Raw genomic sequence first — 17,056 nt, forward strand, 5'->3', positions numbered from 1 at the left:
GTGTAGTTCTTTGCAGTCCAGTCTCGCCCATCTCCACTGCCCAGGGAGCAGAGCTCCAGCAGAGCTGGGGCCCTGGACACATAGGCTACTCTGAGACACAGTGAAATTTGCCTTGTGTATAAGCCTTCATGCAGGGGAGAACCCTGTGCCCCAAGAGAGGCCTGTGAAGCAACAGAAGAGTTAACACCATGGGACAAGACAGGAGACGTGGGTACAGTGACCCACTGTCCCCCCCCCAAGAGCGAGCGGGCCCCAGGCCCTTTACATCCCCTAGGGCCAGTTCTGAGAAGGACACAGCCACAGTGCAGGGCCTGCAGAGGACAGGCCAGCGCCTCTAGGGCAGGAAAAGGATGAAGCACCTGGAGGGTGAGAGGGGCAGCGTGGGCCATGCCTTATTAGCCCAGCCTGCTATAACAATACTGCAGGGAGTCAGCTTAATCAACAGACATTTCTTTTCTCATTGTTCTGGAGGCCGGACGTCCAAGATTAAGGTGCCGTCAGGGTTGCTGTCTGGTAAGAGCTTTCTTCTTGGCCGCATCACTGTGTCCTCAGATGACCACCTGTGTGCACTCGGGGAGAGGTGAGAGGAGATCGCTGATGTCTCTGCCTCTTATAAAGACACCAGTCTTATGGAATTAAAGCCCCACCTTCCTAAGCTTATTTAACTTTAATTACCTCCTTAAAGGCCCAGGGCTTCAACAGAGGAATCTGGAGGGACCATGATTCAGTCTATAACAGCCATGGAGGTGTCCCAGGTGGGACAGACTAGTTGTGCCCTGCACCCTGACCCACATCCTCAGATACTGGCCTGGCCCAGCCTTCCCACACCCGTCTATGGGGTGCTCAGACCATTAGCCAGTTCATCCAACCCACCTGCTGGACCCTGAGCTCCCATCACCACAGGATTCCAGAATTTGCTCATGGAACTTCAACTCAGCTGCTCCCTCCAATACCAGGAGCTCAGACGGTTCCAGCTTCTCTTACATTTCTGCAAACAGCTCCTCTTCCCAAGCCCTCTTCTTGGGGCCAGGCAGAGTCTGGTTGGGAAAGGAAATGAACACACAGGTGGGCAGAGTGGGCAAGGGAGGCTCCCTGGAGGTGGCTCTGGATCCAGGCAGTTGTGGGATGTTTAAGAGCGCGGTCACACAGGCTCGGCAGGGGCCTGCAGGGCCAACATGGAGGACCCAGGAAATCACCTGCCCAGAGGGCCTGGGGCCAGCAGAGGAGAGACAGGAAAGGCTCTGGGGCTATGGCTACCAAACTCAGGAGATGCCCAACAGGAGAGGAGAGATGGCGGGAGCCGCTAGAAAAGTTCTACTGCATTGGGGCAGGCTGTGGAATTGTGCTGATCCAGTCACCCAGTTCTGAAGTCTTCCAAGGCCTTAGTAGCACCATCTGTCAAGTGTGGCCTTGAGACTAGATCAGGGCTTCCTGAAGTGGGATTCTGGCACTACCTGTGTGAGAATCTGCAGGATATGTGTTAAAAGCAGCCAGATTCTGGGCTGCAATCATACTCCACGGGTGGAGCCCAGACAGCTTTCTGTTTCTCTAAGACCCCAGCTGGTTCCTCCAATCGTTGATGTTTGAGGATGCTGGACTCCAGATGGTATCTGAAGTCTTTTCCAGCTCTGACATCTGGACTGTGATTTAAGGTTTGGGCCTCTCGGGATGGTGCTTTCTGAATGCTGGAAAAGATTGTCAAATGACTGATCTCTCAGGTTTTGAAGAGTAAACATGAGCATTCCCCCCAAAAGCCATAAATTATGGTAAAAAGCTTGCTTTCTGGACAATGGCTTTAGTTCTAATTTAGTTTGCATTTCTTAACTATAATGTCTAATTAAGACATCTGTTAAATGTCTATAATATTAATTTAATAGAGGGGGTTCTAATAGAACTGTATTGGAATTGTCCATGTAATTAACCTCATGGGCCTTTAATGGATGTCTTAAATAGACATCATTAACAAGAGTGCTAGACAAATTAAAATTAGAGTCAATAACATTCTTGGTAATTTCTCCTGAGCTGTGAAGGACAAGCACTGCTAAGTAGACAGACACAGAGATGGGAGTGTTGGTTCTGTTATCCCCGGCGGGGTCTGCAGTGGACAAGGCCCCAGGCACGGCTCAACCATGCCGTGTCCTGGTCAGCTCTGCCCAAAGAGGGTCCAGCCATCAGAGGCAGTTCTCAGGAGCACAGTCCTGCTCTGCCCGCTTCGTCTACCTTTCACAGAAAACATTTGCTGACCCGGTCCTTCAGACAGCTCCTGGCTGTGGGAAGGAAATGGAGGAAGGAGGGACTCAGCCAGAGATTCTCACTAGATACCATAGCTGTGTGGATCAGGAGAGGTGGCACACTCTAGTGAGTAGGACTGGCTGCAAGGGGTGGGCAGAATAGGGTGAAATGGGATGAAAGTAAAACATTCTATCACTTTTGGCCCCCCCGCCTCCCCACCTCCCCCCACCCCGCTCCACTAAACTAAAAGCCAAATCATATTGGCTTTTTAGTGGAGCTAAACAGCTCCCACTAAACAGCTCCCACTCAAATGAACTATAGCTTTCCAGAATCAGTAGTCAGTTCTCTCTTAGTTCATCTCTCATCCACTTTTGTCATGACTAATCATTCCCTGCCTCTCAAAACACCTCCGAAGCCCCACACTCCCTGACTTTCCTCCTGCCTCTCTGGCCACACCTTCTCAAGTGTTCTTTCATGGTTTCTTGTCCTGTTCCAAACTTTCAAATGTTGGTTAAGCCCTGAACTCCAGCTTTGGACTCTTCTGCATTTGCTCTGTAGCTGGTCTCATCCACAATTTCAAATACACTTGACTCTCAAAATCATATTGGCAGCCTAGCTGCCTCCTAACCCCAGACCCAAGTCTGTAACTGTATTGTCTGCCTCCCCACCCCGTTCCAGTGTGAACTTCTGAAGGACGACTTTGTACTGATCTCTGCTGTCTCCCCAGTGATGTAGAAACACTGTCTGAACCCTAACAGGTGCTCCATGAGGGAATGAATGCAAGTGCACGTTGAAAGCTCCACCTGCAGATCTCATGGCCCCCCAGCCCACCCCAGCCTGATATGGCAGTACACAGAGCTACTGACTTTCCTTTGCTCCCACCTCAGTGAATGGCCTCATGGCTCTCCCATTACTTAAGCCAGAAACCCAGGCATCATCCTCTCTTGCATTCATGCCCCCCAACCCGTCTTCCATAAAGTGCTTCCATAAAGGGCCCTCCTTCCAGCCCTCCTTGCTATCTCCCTGCTCCCACCTGCTCTCATCTCAACCAACAGCCACAGCCCCTCCCTACCGCCACCCCCCACCACCGCCTCCACGTGGGGCCCGACCACAGCCGACATGACCTTTGTGAAGCATGACTCAGATCTTATCGCCCTTCTGCTCAAAACCCGCAGGTAGACTTCCCAGTGCTCTTTGAATTAAAGCCAGCTTCTGACCAGGGTCATCGGGGCCCTCTCCAGCCCTGGCCTAGCCCACCTCCCCAGTGTCCCACCCCCACGCCTTCTCTGCATAGCCCTACTCTGTGTTGGCACCTGTCACTCAGCCTGGGACGCTCTTCCCCTGGACTTGCAACCACAAGGCAGCCCCTCTGTATTCAACTCTCCACAACTGGCCTCCCTCAGAGCGGCCTCCTCTGAGCAGCCCCACGCCAGCCCCTCTCGTATGATTCCATCTTACATTTTCTGTAGCATTTCTTAGTATCTAACAATCTTGCCTGTTATTTACTGTCATCTTCTTCCACTAGAATATGAGTCCCGTGAACACCTGGACTTCGCTTGTCTCGTTTGGCATTATAACCATTGTTTCCTCAGTGCATAAGTGTTCAGTTAAATAGTTCCTGTCTGACCAAAAAAAAAACAAAAAACCAAAAAAAACAAGGAGCCAAGAGTATGGCTTGATGATGGATAAGGGTTGACACACAGCAGCTGTGACGCTGGCCATGACCCCCTCCAGCCCAGACAATACCCCACCAACCACTGCCACACTTGTCCACAGCAGAGCAGAACTGTGTCCTGCGACCCAGAGGCTCCACACCTTCCACGCTGGCAGGCATCCCAGGCAGCAGCGATGCCCCGTGTCATCGGGCCTGCCCTTCCGTCTACTCAGCCAGATACACTCAGCTGTGACATGCAGTGTGTGTGGCCAGCGCTCCTCTGCCCTTTCCAGCTTCACAGGCTGGAGCCCCGGGTGTGAGGGGAAGCAGGTGTGGCTGGTGCAGGTGACCCAGCCCGAGAGTGTGCTGAGCTCAAGAAGCTCAGTAATCAATCAGGAAACTCGAACTCAGGGTCCAACTTACTCTTGACTTGCAGGTTCAGCCACAAAGGATGTGGAAAAAACAGTGTGTTCATGGTAGTTTTATTTAATCTATACAGATTAACATGCATCCTCTGCCAGAAGAAAGGGGAGAGAAATGATGTTGCAGATGGAGCTGCATGTGGCCCTGCCCTCCCATTCAGTGGAAGCTTGCCCTGCAGTGCTGTGAGATGGAAAGCATCCTCAGTTGCCCTCTGCCTCCCCAGAAAGTGTGTGGCTGTGGTGATGTTCACAACAACACAGACCCTAAGCCTGAGGTGTGCTGGAGGGGCTCCCCAGCCCGGGAGAGTTGACGTGTGCCTCTCTTCCCAGCTTCACTATACCATTCACGTCAGCAACTCGAGACCAGCCATGGTGTGAATATTTAGACCACACTACCAATCAGGGCTTGTTCACCATTTTCCAGCTTGCCACCTGAAACACCAGTCAGCTCCTCTGTGTGCAGGAGAGGCTATGATAAGTTCCGGCCCTGTGAGCATGACCTTCTGAGGGAGGAGGGCCTGTCCCTGCAGGAGATGTGACAACATGATTTGAGCCTGGAGTGTTGTTTGATGCCTAGCCCACAGAAGACGGGACACCGTGGCCTGGGGACTGGAAACATGATTTGCATTTGCCGTCTGATAACTCGCAGGGCTATGAATTTAGGATCTGTGTCCTTTCTGTGTGTGAGTCCCTTATGTGGGTGCTGCATATGTTTCTACAAGTTAAGCATCTCCCAGAAATCTTGTTTTTTGATGGTAGCTGGGTTACCCTAACAGCTCTTGCTCAAGGATCATGGATTGAAAGTGAGGAAACTCAAAGTCCTGAGAAATGTGGTGTGTCACCAACTTCACAGTTTTAACACCTCCCTCTCAAAATATGTGCTCTTTCCCTCTGCCCTGGGCCTCCACGACCAAGAAGTTAGCAGCGCTGTTACTAGGGTGTGATCACCACAGACGTCCTCGTCCCCACCCATCAGAAGCTCTAGCGGGTGTGACAGACAGCAAGTGGTGGGAACGGTTATTTTGGGGGCTGCAGAGCGGGGTGGCAGGGGTGGAAAACAGGACCTACCAGGGGAAGCTGGTAGGTCTGGAGGTGGAGCAGGTTTCCCTGGGGACCTGACCTTAAGATGAGGCCAGAGGGCTGAGCTGGAGCCAGGCAGGCAAAGGGACCTCCTACAGAGGAACTGGAGGCAGGCAGAGAGGCGTGGGTAGGGGAAGAGTACTGACTGCAGCTGAAGGCTTTGGATACTGGGCAGGGCGGCAGGAAGCCAGGGTCAGGGGGAGGAGAGGAGACAAGGGTGAGCTGGAGCTGGCCATGGCCAGGCCTGGAGGACCAGCAAGGAGGCTGTCCCTGTGAGGGAGCAGAGTGCCAGCCTCAGGGATACACATAAGCAGGTTTGAAGGGTGCACACCACTCCCCACGGACAAGGCCTTGTGTTCACAAGCCTCCCACATGAGCCGCCACCTGAGTCTCCATTCACAGCCTTGTGCCCTGTAAGGTGGAGCCTTACAGGTCAGTAAGCAGAGGGTGGCCTCAGCCAGCCAGGCTGTAAGTGGAGGGGCTGGAACATGGCCAGCAGGGCCAAGGAGGCGGGAGGAGGCTGCAGTTGAGCTGTCTCGGACAAGAAAGAGCCAGTGGGCTGGTGGGGAATGAAGGAGGAACCCCTGGGCAGCAGGAAATGAAGAGGAAGATGGGAAAGCTGGGCCAAGAACAGGGAGTGGTGTGGGCACACTTCTGAGATGTCCTCAGCTGCTTTGGCCCTGTCACTTAGGCAAGCCACCACCTCTGCAGTGCCTGTGTCCCCATCTGTAAAATAAGCATCACAAATAAAGCACAATGAGTAAGGTTTACTCTGTGGGACTTCCCTGGAGGGCCAGTGGTTAAGAATCGCCTTCCAATGCAGGGGGATGCGGGTTTGATCTCTGGTTGGAGAACTGAGATTCATGTGCTGCAGGGCAATTAAGCCTCCACGCCACAACTGGAGAGAAGTCCACACTTTGCATAAAAGAGACCATGTGCCGCAACAAAGACTCAACACAGTCAAATAAATAATTTAAAGAAGATTTACTCTGTGTGTGTGTGTGTGTGTGTGTGCTCAGTGTGCTGAGTCACTCAGTTGTGTCTGACTAACTTTGCAACCCCGTAGCCTGACAGACTCCTCTGTCCATGGCCTTTTCCAGACAAGAATACTGAAGTGGGTTGCCATTTCCTACTCCATTGACTGTGCATATTACCCCCAGATTTGGAGAGTTCCCACAATATATGGTCTCTTCTTTAACACACACAGGAGCTTTCACTTGTCCAAGCTGCCCCTCTGTGACTACACTCTTGGTGGAGCCTTGGCACTGGTCATCTGTTTGCTGGCCAAGGACACTAGAGATTAATCCACCCAGGATCGCACAATGGTGGCTGGATCACGTGGGTAGGCCTTTCTCCCGACATCAGCTATTCTTCTGGAATTTGATAAAGACTCCCTTTCCCCCTGAATTTAAAGCCCTGGTGTTGCTTGCCAGGGTAAGAACAGGACTGATTTTTGCAAAATAGGAGCCCCTGCCAGCTCCTGGCTCCTGGCGGCGTTTGCTGCAGAATTTACAGGCTGTAATAACTATTGAACATCCTATTATCCGGCTGCCTAATTAATGTAAATGATAGTTACCGTCCGCTCACCGAGGCTGATGTTTCTCGGAGGAGGCTCTGCCAGCCGCCCGGGCCCCATTCCAGGGACGTTTATAGTGGCAGCCCCAATTCTGACTTTGTGGAGTAACAGGTAAGTCATGGCCTTAAATAATGAAGACAGAGAGCTAATGGGCCCCAAGAACTGAGGAAGCTTAGTCTCGAGGCCCCAGATCAGATGAGAGAGACACTCCCACCAAGGTTCTTTTTCTCAGACCCAGAGGCTCAACTGTTCCCTGAAACCCAGTGGCAACATTTCCTAGGCCTTCCAGCAGGGAGACCAAGGAATGTTTCTCCCAGAAACACTGAACAGAGAATTAAATCCTAAAATTCCTGCCACCCTCCAGCTTCACCTCTCCCTCACTTCCAGACTAGGGGACCAGCTTGTCCAGGTTTTGCCCAGACTGTGAGTTCAGTCGCTCAGTCGTGTCTGACTCTTTGCCACCCCCATGAATCGCAGCACGCCAGGCCTCCCTGTCCATCACCAACTCCTGGAGTTCACCCAGACTCACGTCCATCGAGTTAGTGATGCCATCTAGCCATCTCATCCTCTGTCGTCCCCTTCTCCTCCTGCCCCCAATCCCTCCCAGCATCAGAGTCTTTTCCAATGAGTCAACTCTTCGCATGAGGTGGCCAAAGTACTGGAGTTTCAGCTTTCGCATCATTCCTTCCAAAGAAATCCCAGGGACTGATCTCCTTCAGAATGGACTGGTTGGATCTCCTTGCAGTCCAGGGAACTCTCAAGAGTCTTCTCCAACACCACACTTCAAAAGCATCAATTCTTTGGCGCTCAGCCTTCTTCACAGTCCAACTCTCACATCCATACATGACCACAGGAAAAACCATAGCCTTGACTAGACGAACCTTTGTTGGCAAAGTAATGTCTCTGCTTTTGAATATGCTATCTAGGTTGGTCATAACTTTCCTTCCAAGGAGAAAGCGTCTTTTAATTTCATGGCTGCAGTCACCATCTGCAGTGATTTTGGAGCCCAGAAAAATAAAGTCTGACACTGTTTCCACTGTTTCCCCATCTATTTCCCATGAAGTGATGGGACCAGATGCCATGATCTTTATTTTCTGAATGTTGAACTTCAAGCCAACTTTTTCACTCTCCACTTTCACTTTCATCAAGAGGCTTTTGAGTTCCTCTTCACTTTCTGCCATAAGGGTGGTGTCATCCACATATCTGAGGTTATTGATATTTCCCCCGGCAATCTTGATTCCAGCTTGTGTTTCTTCCAGTCCAGTGTTTCTCATGATGTACTCTGCATAGAAGTTAAATAAGCAAGTTGACAATATACAGCCTTGATGTACTCCTTTTCCTATTTGGAACCAGTCTGTTGTTCCATGTCCAGTTCGAACTGTTGCTTCCTGACCTGCATACAGATTTCTCAAGAGGCAGGTCAGGTGGTCTGGTATTCCCATCTCTTGAAGAATTTTCCACAGTTTATTGTGATCCACACAGTCAAAGGCTTTGGCGTAGTCAATAAAGCGGAAATAGATGTTTTTCTGGAACTCTCTTGCTTTTTCCATGATCCAGCGGATGTTGGCAATTTGATCTCTGGTTCCTCTGCCTTTTCTAAAACCAGCTTGAACATCAGAAGTCCCAAGCAAATCTACAAGGATGGACTTTCCTGTTCACTATCTGGCTCCTTTTAGCTCCTGGGGGTAGGGAGCACTATGGATGCCGCCGTCTCAGGAAGGCCTTCTCAGACCACCTTGCCTCAGTTGATCCCCTTCCCCCCAGTGCTAGGGAACAAAGCCCACAGGTCTGTCCCACCCTGTAGTGATGGCTGGCCTTGCAGTGGCTGCCCACACTTCCCTGCCCCAGTCATGGTTGGCACACAGGACAGGTCGGGGCTGGCCTCTCTTCAGAAGAACCTGTATCCAGGTCAGTGGCTGCTCGATCCTAGCTGCACATTTCAACCATGTAGGGAGCTTCCAGAACAGTTCCGAAGGCAAGACCTCACCTTCCCAAAATTAAGCCAGAATTCCTCAGGGGCAGGGCCCTGGCATCTGCATGTTTTTAATCAGTGGTAGAAAAATCTGGGTTCAGATGCCAACTGAGACACTCCCCAGCAGCGTGGCCTTGGGCAAGTCACTTGGCCTCTGAGAGTCGGGACTTCCTCTCTGCCCAGTGGGAATGTCTCCCCTGTGTTGTAAGAAGTGAAGAGGGCCAGGCACAGTAAGTCTCATTAAGATTTGCTCTGTCCTGGCTCTTTCTACTGCTGAATGGATAGTTCATGAGCATCAAGAATCAATCTGGAAAAAAAAAAGAACCAGTCTAAGAGCTGGGGCTTTGGAATTAGCTGCACCTCACCACTGCAGACATGTGGCCGAGGTCTCCAAGGTGACCACAGCTCCACCCAGGTCTGATAGACTGGGCTAGGTGCCCCTTAGTCCAGATACCAGGGGCCTGAATTTGTCACGACCCTTCTACAGGTGTTTTAAACACACACCTGCCTCCTTGACTGTGAGCTCTGAGAAACCCACTCTGAGTCCCAGGGCTCAGCACAAAACAGGCTCCGTGCAGGTGCCTGGGGAGTGAATGGGGATGGGTGTCAGCTAGGGCACAGACAGCTGTTTTAGCCAGGTGCTCATGGATCATCTCAAAGCCACCTCTGTGGCAGGACCGTGCTTCTGAAAAGCTTCCCTTGAACACTTCACCTAGTGACCCACCTGCAGGCCAGCACATGTCCGAGCATGCCTTGCAGAGGACACTTTGGGCAAATGTTTTTTAAAAAAGTCTATTCCAAAAACCTCAGTGAATCAATGTTAGCAGGTGGTGATGATCATTCTTTTTTTTTTTTTTCTTTTTGAAAAGATAGAATAAACTATGGAATAAAATACGAAAGCAAATTGCACATTTTATTGTAATAAAGTCAGGAAACTTTATTTCCTCACATTTTGTTTAGTCCTATGTGAAAATGGAGGTCTCCAGGCACAAGGAACACTGCATTAGGTCCGTGTTAGGGAGCTCTGCGCCAACATCTGGTACAAGGGACAGTGAAGGCATGTAAACAGGAAAATAGTGTTCAGAAGAATGAGGGAGCAAGCAAAGGGCACTACAAATTATCAAGATTGGAGCTGGATTTCAGCTCCAGTTTCTTACTCCATTACCATTCTCCTAATTCATCCACACCTCTGTGGAACCCAGTGGTCTGCTCTGGCTCAGGAGCACTGAGGTGGGCGAGTCTTCTCCACTTTGGTCCCATGCATACAAGGTCTCTGAGCTGCAGTTCCAGGAATCACTGACTTTGGCCTTTGACCACTGAATGCATCAGCTGGGGCTGTTTTGGTTGAAAGTAACAGAAAACCCAACTCAAACTGGTGAAACAAAAAGGGAATTTATTGTACCCCATAATTGAAAGGTCAGAGTAGAACTGCCTTCAAGAATGGTTTGATCCAAATGTCTTCAGATCCCTTTCTCTCTTGTCATATCTTTGCTCTGTGCTGTCTGCTTGCTTGGACAGATTCTCCCTTCATAGCAGCAGCAATCCGCACATTCTCTCAGTCTAGCTGAGGTCTAGCTAGAAACAAAAGGAATGTTTCTTTCTGGTAGCCCTTCCTCCAGTCCTAGGACTCCTTCACCCTGATTTGACCATTTAGATCAGGTCTCTGTCTCCCTACTTTGCGGCTGGGGCATCCAAGGCACTGATTGGCCAGGCCTAGGTCACATGCTTCTGCCCTGGAAACACCTGAATGGATTATGGAACAAGGGATGGTCCTTGAAAGGCATCAAGGAGTTATTTTTAAAAAGAAAGGAGGATGGATGCTGGTGTCAATGATAATAGTAATAGATGCCCACTCCACTGAGCTCTTAAAGGAGGAACCAGTTGCAGCACAGTGAGGGGCTCTGGGATGGATTGGTAGCAACAATGGAGCTGAGCTGGAACTACATTTCCCAGCATTCCCTTTCGTGCATGGTCTCAGTGTGAGAGGCCACAAGAGGCCTTCTTCCTGAGAGTTGGAGGTGGAAGTGCAGCGGCAGCATCTCTTCGGAGCTCTAAGTTTGGTGCTGGTCATGAGGTGCCACTGTTGCTGACGTTGTTGGCTCACAGGGCTGGTGCAGCCTACAACTGGGCCTATGGAGCTTCCAGCTCCTGCTGGGTCCTCCTCCAGCTTCTCTGGTCCTGGGCCTTTAAAAAGGATGCCAGCACCTCTTGCAGAACACCCTCATGGGTGAAACTGGAGGTGGAGACACAGTGAGGGCCTGATGCAGCGCCAACCTCCCAGGGCCATTTCATCCTTACATCACCTGCCCCAACACACACACACACATTATATGCATCATCCTTTCCCAGTCACCTGCCCTGCAGGCTCCCGGGTCCAGGATCAGACACAGAAGTAATGGCCTCATGCCATCTGTTTAACCAACTCCCACAGGAGGATGAGGTCAAGGCTCTATAATAAATCCTTTATGATATATAGTCTCACAGAGGTTCTGTTCCTCTGATGGACCCCTGACACAAAAGTTTCTGAGCTTCTGGCTCTGAAATTATCCTGATGAGCTCATGAATGATACATAGGACCAATGCCAGGAGCAGCCTTCTCCCCCCTGCCTACAAGGATTCCTGGGTCACCCCACTTCAGTTAGACATGCAAGTCCTTGGAAGAAGCTTTGGCCCTGGTAGAAAACCTGGGCTAGAGTCACCCCATCAGGACACAGGATCATCTGGGTGAAGAATATCTTCCCCACAGCCACTGCCACCTCCCTCCCCTGGCTTATGCCAATGAAAATGCGTTCACTGTGTGTATCTCACTATTTATAAATGTGGTCACAGATACTTTTACAGAGGTATAGGTCTTTGCAGTTAACTAGCCAGAACCTTGGAGAAGGCAATGACACCACACTCCAGTACTCTTGCCTGGAAAATCCCATGGACCAAGGAGCCTGGTTGGCTGCAGTCCATGGGGTCTCTAAGAGTCAGACACGACTGAGCGACTTCCCTTTCACTTTTCACTTTCATGCATTGGAGAAGGAAATGGCAACCCACTCCAGTGTTCTTGCCTGGAGAATCCCAGGGACAGTGGAGCCTGATGGGCTGCTGTCTATGGGGTCGCACAGAGTTGGACACGACTGAAGCGACTTAGCAGCAGCAGCAGCAGCAGCCAGAACCCATTCCCCATCCAAACAAGGCTCTAAGTCAATCATAGTCATTAAACTATCCTTGGCAGGGACTGGTTTATAAACAGCCCTATTCTGGCCAACGAGAGCAATTGTGACAATCGTTAGCGCTGTTTCTAGTTCTTCCCACTTCTGGCAGGGGAATATTTGTTTCCTGGTCTCCTTGTGGTCAAGTGGGTCGATAAAACTAACCTTAGCCAATGAGTCATGAGACAAAGCTCTGTGTGTCATTTCTGAGGCAGAGCATTTAACTGCTGGTGAGAGCCCTTTGCACAGCAACCAACAACATCCAAGACGGCGGCTACTCCCTCAGCCAGGAATCTGAAAGTCTTCAGTGAGACAGCCCTCTACAGATCTGCTCTGTCGCGCAACATAAGTGAAAATAAAGCTTTGTAGTTTTAAGTCACTAGCACTTTGAGATTTTTGGTTACTGCTGTGTAATTTAATTTATCTTGGCTGTTACAAAATTCTTCTAGGGGCTCAGGGTCAGTGTCTCTTTCTAAGAATGAGGTACATATAGAAAGAAAGCCAATACCCCCTTCTTGTTCCTCTAGATGGTGCTATGTAGGGATCCTGAAGAGCCTCTTGATGAAGATGAAAGAGGAGAGTGAAAAGGCTGGCTTAAAACTCAACATTCAAAAAACTAAGATCATGGCATCCCATCCCATCACTTCATGGCAGATAGATGAGGAAACAATGAAAACAGTGACAGACTTTATTTTCTTGGGCTCCAAAATCACAGCAGATGGTGACTGCAGCCATGAAATTAAAAGACACTTGCTCCTTGAAAGAAAAGCTATGACCAACCTAGAGAGTGTATTAAAAAAAGCAGAGACATTACTTTGCCAACAAAGGTCCATCTAGTCAAAGCTATGGTTTTTCCAGTAGTCATGTATGAATGTGAGTTGAACCATAAAGAAAGCTGAGTGCCAAAGAATTGATGCTTTTGAGTTGTGCTGTTGGAGAAGACTCTTGAGAGTCCCTTGGACTGCAAGGAGATCCAACCAGTCAATCCTAAAGGAAATAAGTCCTGAATATTCACTGGAAGGACTGATGCTGAAGCTGAAGTTCCAATACTTTGGCCACATGATGTTATGAGCCGACTCATTAGAAAAGACCCTGATGCTGGGAAAGATTGAAGGCAGGAGGAAAAGATGACAGAGGATGAGACGGTTGGATGGCATCACCGACTCAATGGGCCTGAGTTTGAGCAAGCTCTAGGAGGTGGTGAAGGACATGGAAGCCCAGCGTGCTGCAGCCCATGGGGTCGCAAGGAGTCGGACATGACTGAGCGACTGAACAATTGCATAGCACTTGGAACTCTCTCAATGGTATGTGGCAGACTGGATGGGAAGGGAGTTTGGGGGAGAATGGATCCATATATATGTATCACTGAGTGCCTTCACTGTTCGCCTGAAACTATCACATCGTTAACCAGCTGTACCCCAATACAAAAATAGAAAGTTAAAAAATAAATAAACAAAAACACCCCAGCTGATAAATGGTGTGGACACAGTTCTTCCTCAGGAAAATTTTGAAGGGATTAGTTTCAAACCAACTTTACCTGTGAAGAATCTACACCCAGAAAGGAGAAAACTCTCAAAGCCACATGCCCTCTCCTCCCGATCTGAAAGCTAAGAAGGATGAAAGTATGTGTTAGTCAGTTGGAAGTGTCAAAACCAAACTCAGAATTGGCCCCTGTGAAAAAAAAGTGTGGAGGGCAGAAAAAATTGGCTTATGTGACTGAAAAGGATGAGGGCATTGTAACTTCAGACACGGCTGGACTCAGGGCTCAAAGATTCTGGTAGGGATATGCTTTTCTCCATCTCTCAATCACGTTTTCCTCCATGTCAGCTTTACTCTTACTCGGATCAACTTATCTTAGGGAACGTTGGTCATATCAGATTGGCCAAAGCTTCCCAGTGTCGGGACAGCTCTTTCCCAGGAGCATAGCAACGGCTATGAGCGTAGCCTGGCTCAGATCGTGTGCACATCGCTGAACCAACTGCAGGGGGAGGACACGGCTCTCTAGTCCAGCAGACTCACATCTCATAACTACCTCCAGGGCCCAGACTGGGGTCAATCCTCTCGTAATGAAAGGAATGATGGGAGAGAAAGGCTCAGTTTCCCCAAAGAAAACGGGTATTTCTGCCAGAAGGGAGAGAGGACGCCATGCAGGAGAAAACAGTGAATAAAGATATCTGTGTAGGCCTGGTGTACTTGGTTTTAATGTGGAGGCTGGGCTGGGCCAGGGATGTTAGTTGGTGTTCACCAGGAAAAAGCCAGAGACAGGGCTTTTAATGCAAGTAGTTTATTTGGGAGGTAAAGACAAACACTGGCAGGGGAGAGAGGAAGTGAGACAGGTAAGAGAGGGCTGCCAACAAAGGGTTTCCAGGCATGCTGGAGTTGTGAGCAACTGCAGGAGACCCCACCTCAGGCATGCTACCTGAAGTGTGAGGAAGCTGGGTTATTAATCCACCAAAGCTAGCGGTGAGGGCTGCCGCAGCAGGTTGATTCCTGGAATGCCTGTGGATTTTCTGTCCTGGAATTTACCAGGGAGCTCTGGTAAACAGATCCAGAGACTGGTTGTTGGCCTTCAATTTACAGGATATGTGTGGGCACCGAGTATTTGTTACAGAATTAACGTCATTAGGCCAGCACTGTCTGCTATACAAGTAACCACTTCAAATCCTACCAACAACTCGGAGGGGCAACTTTAAACATCCAAGTGCTCTGAAAAGCCTCAGGAAGTGGCCCTCAGCTGGTGAGATGAAAGGGTACATGTTCGAATCCTGGACGTGTGGCTCTGAGATCAATGCTGTCCCCATGAAGAAGAAAGAAGAAAGTGTAGTCAGTCATGTCCGACTCTCTGTGCTCCCATGGATTGGAGCCCACCAGGCTCCTCTGTCCATGGGATTCTCCAGGCAAGAATACTGGCATGGGTTTCCTTACCCTTCTCTAGGAGATCTTCCTGACCTAGGGATCGAACCCAGGTCTCCCACATTGCAAACAGATTCTTTACCATCTGAGTCACCAGGGAAGCTGTCCCCATAGACTCCACAGATTCATCAGGGTTATTTTAAGCCACCACCAGTCTCTGCCAACTTCTCAGAGAAGGAAAACTGAGCAGCCACTTCAGAGACCCTCAAGGGCCTGCCTTTACCAATAGTCACTTTCTAGGTTGATTCTGGGCTCTCTTTGCACCCACTGTGATCACAGTCAAGGCCTCCCCTTCTGTGATAGCTGCTCTTCCCAGAGTCTCTTTTCAGGAATGTTTTTCTGCAGATGCTAATGAATGACCCTTAAATTTCCCAGGAAAGGCTGCCTCTTTTTGAAGTGGTTGAAGATCTCTGCTCTTGATTGCAATCTTCCCAGAGCTGATTTTGGCCACTTGGCTCATTTCTGAAGTGATGATGGGGGTGGGAGGAGAGGAGAGTGAGGAGAAGACAAGCACTGGGGGCTCAGCTCTCCTACAGAACTGCAATTTCAGGACGCAGTTTTTCAGTCAATCAGAATTGTGAGATAGAGAAAAGAACTTTATTTTCAGTTTGGGGCTCAGTTTCTCCCTGGTTTGTACTCCAATGTAAGCCATCCTATTCCTGTAAAAATCATGACTTGTAAAGATTTGCCACATTTTTGGTGATTTTATCATATGAACAAAATTATTTCTAGAAGTCTCATCCCTAATTTTTAAAATTAAAGTCTACAGGGAAAGGTGACTTAAGTTGGAGAAATTTGTCTTACATGTAATTTTTACAAGTCACATCCATACACTCATAGATGTCGGAACGCTTGTGAAGCACTTGCCAGGCAATGTTGCTTGGATTAACAAATTTAAGCTTCACAACAACCCAAAGAGGTCAACGCCATCATTATTCCCATTTTGCAAATAGGAAAGCTGAGGTTTAGAGAGGTTAAGTCCCTAGCCCAAAGTAGGGCTGGGATTTGAATTGTGGCAGCTTGGCCTCAGAGTATGGGCCCTTTAATGGTATTCTCCATTCACAGATAGATCATAGGGAGGCACTTGGGCCTCTGCAGACACACTCTCGCCCGCCACACACATGCATACACGCCTCCAGCGCTTCGGTGCACCTGAGCACACACACGATCCCTTCTGCAGCCTCTCTCCCACACCGTGGTGAGTCCTGGCACAGACGACTGAGGGAAGGCTCTGCTCTCACAGCCTCATCTGGGTGCTGGGACCCTCATCTCCTTGTTTAAAGCCCAGCCCCCACTCACACTGTCTTCTTCACACCCCACATGTGAGAGGGCGGCCCCAGCCTCTCCAGCACCACCATCCACTCTGATCCCCTCATCACATTGTAAGGCAGGTGGGAAACTGTTCACTTGGGGAAACTGAGGCCCAGAGGAAAAAAGCAAGTGGCCCAGAGGCATCCTAGGAGCTCCAGGTGCCAAGCCCCAACCACTGGGGTTCCCTGGGCAGGGCCTGAGCAGGGCTGGCAGCTCTTAGGGCTCCTCCGGCAGCCCTGGGCATGCAAGTTAAGGCCCCAGCTGGGGTTGTGACATTTTGGAGGGTCTGTCACAGCACAGGGCTGTCATCCCAACACCAAGTCAAGCCTGAGGGTTGCTCTTGTTTTATAACCCACGTGTCCCGCCCACGTGCCTCCCAGCCCGTCACCCTCCACAGCCCGCAGACCGGCCTCGCAGGATGTTCCTGTTTAGCCTCGACCCTGAATGCCAGCGGCCAGCACGGCAGCCAGAGCTATAAATCTCTGCTTCCTCTTCCAGCTCCTGGGCTCTCCCTCACCCTTTGTGCGGCTGGAGGTTTTATGGGAAGACAAAAAATAAAAAAATAATAAAAACCCAAAAAAATAAATTACTCGGGAATTTGTTTTTAATTAAGCAATAAGGCTCGATGGGGCCTGGCTGCTGCCTCATAAAGCTGCTCCCGGGGTGTGGGGAGGCATTCGGTCCAGATGAGTGCCT

Source organism: Bubalus bubalis, chromosome 18, assembly GCF_019923935.1.
Source record: "Bubalus bubalis isolate 160015118507 breed Murrah chromosome 18, NDDB_SH_1, whole genome shotgun sequence".
NCBI lineage: Eukaryota > Metazoa > Chordata > Mammalia > Artiodactyla > Bovidae > Bubalus > Bubalus bubalis.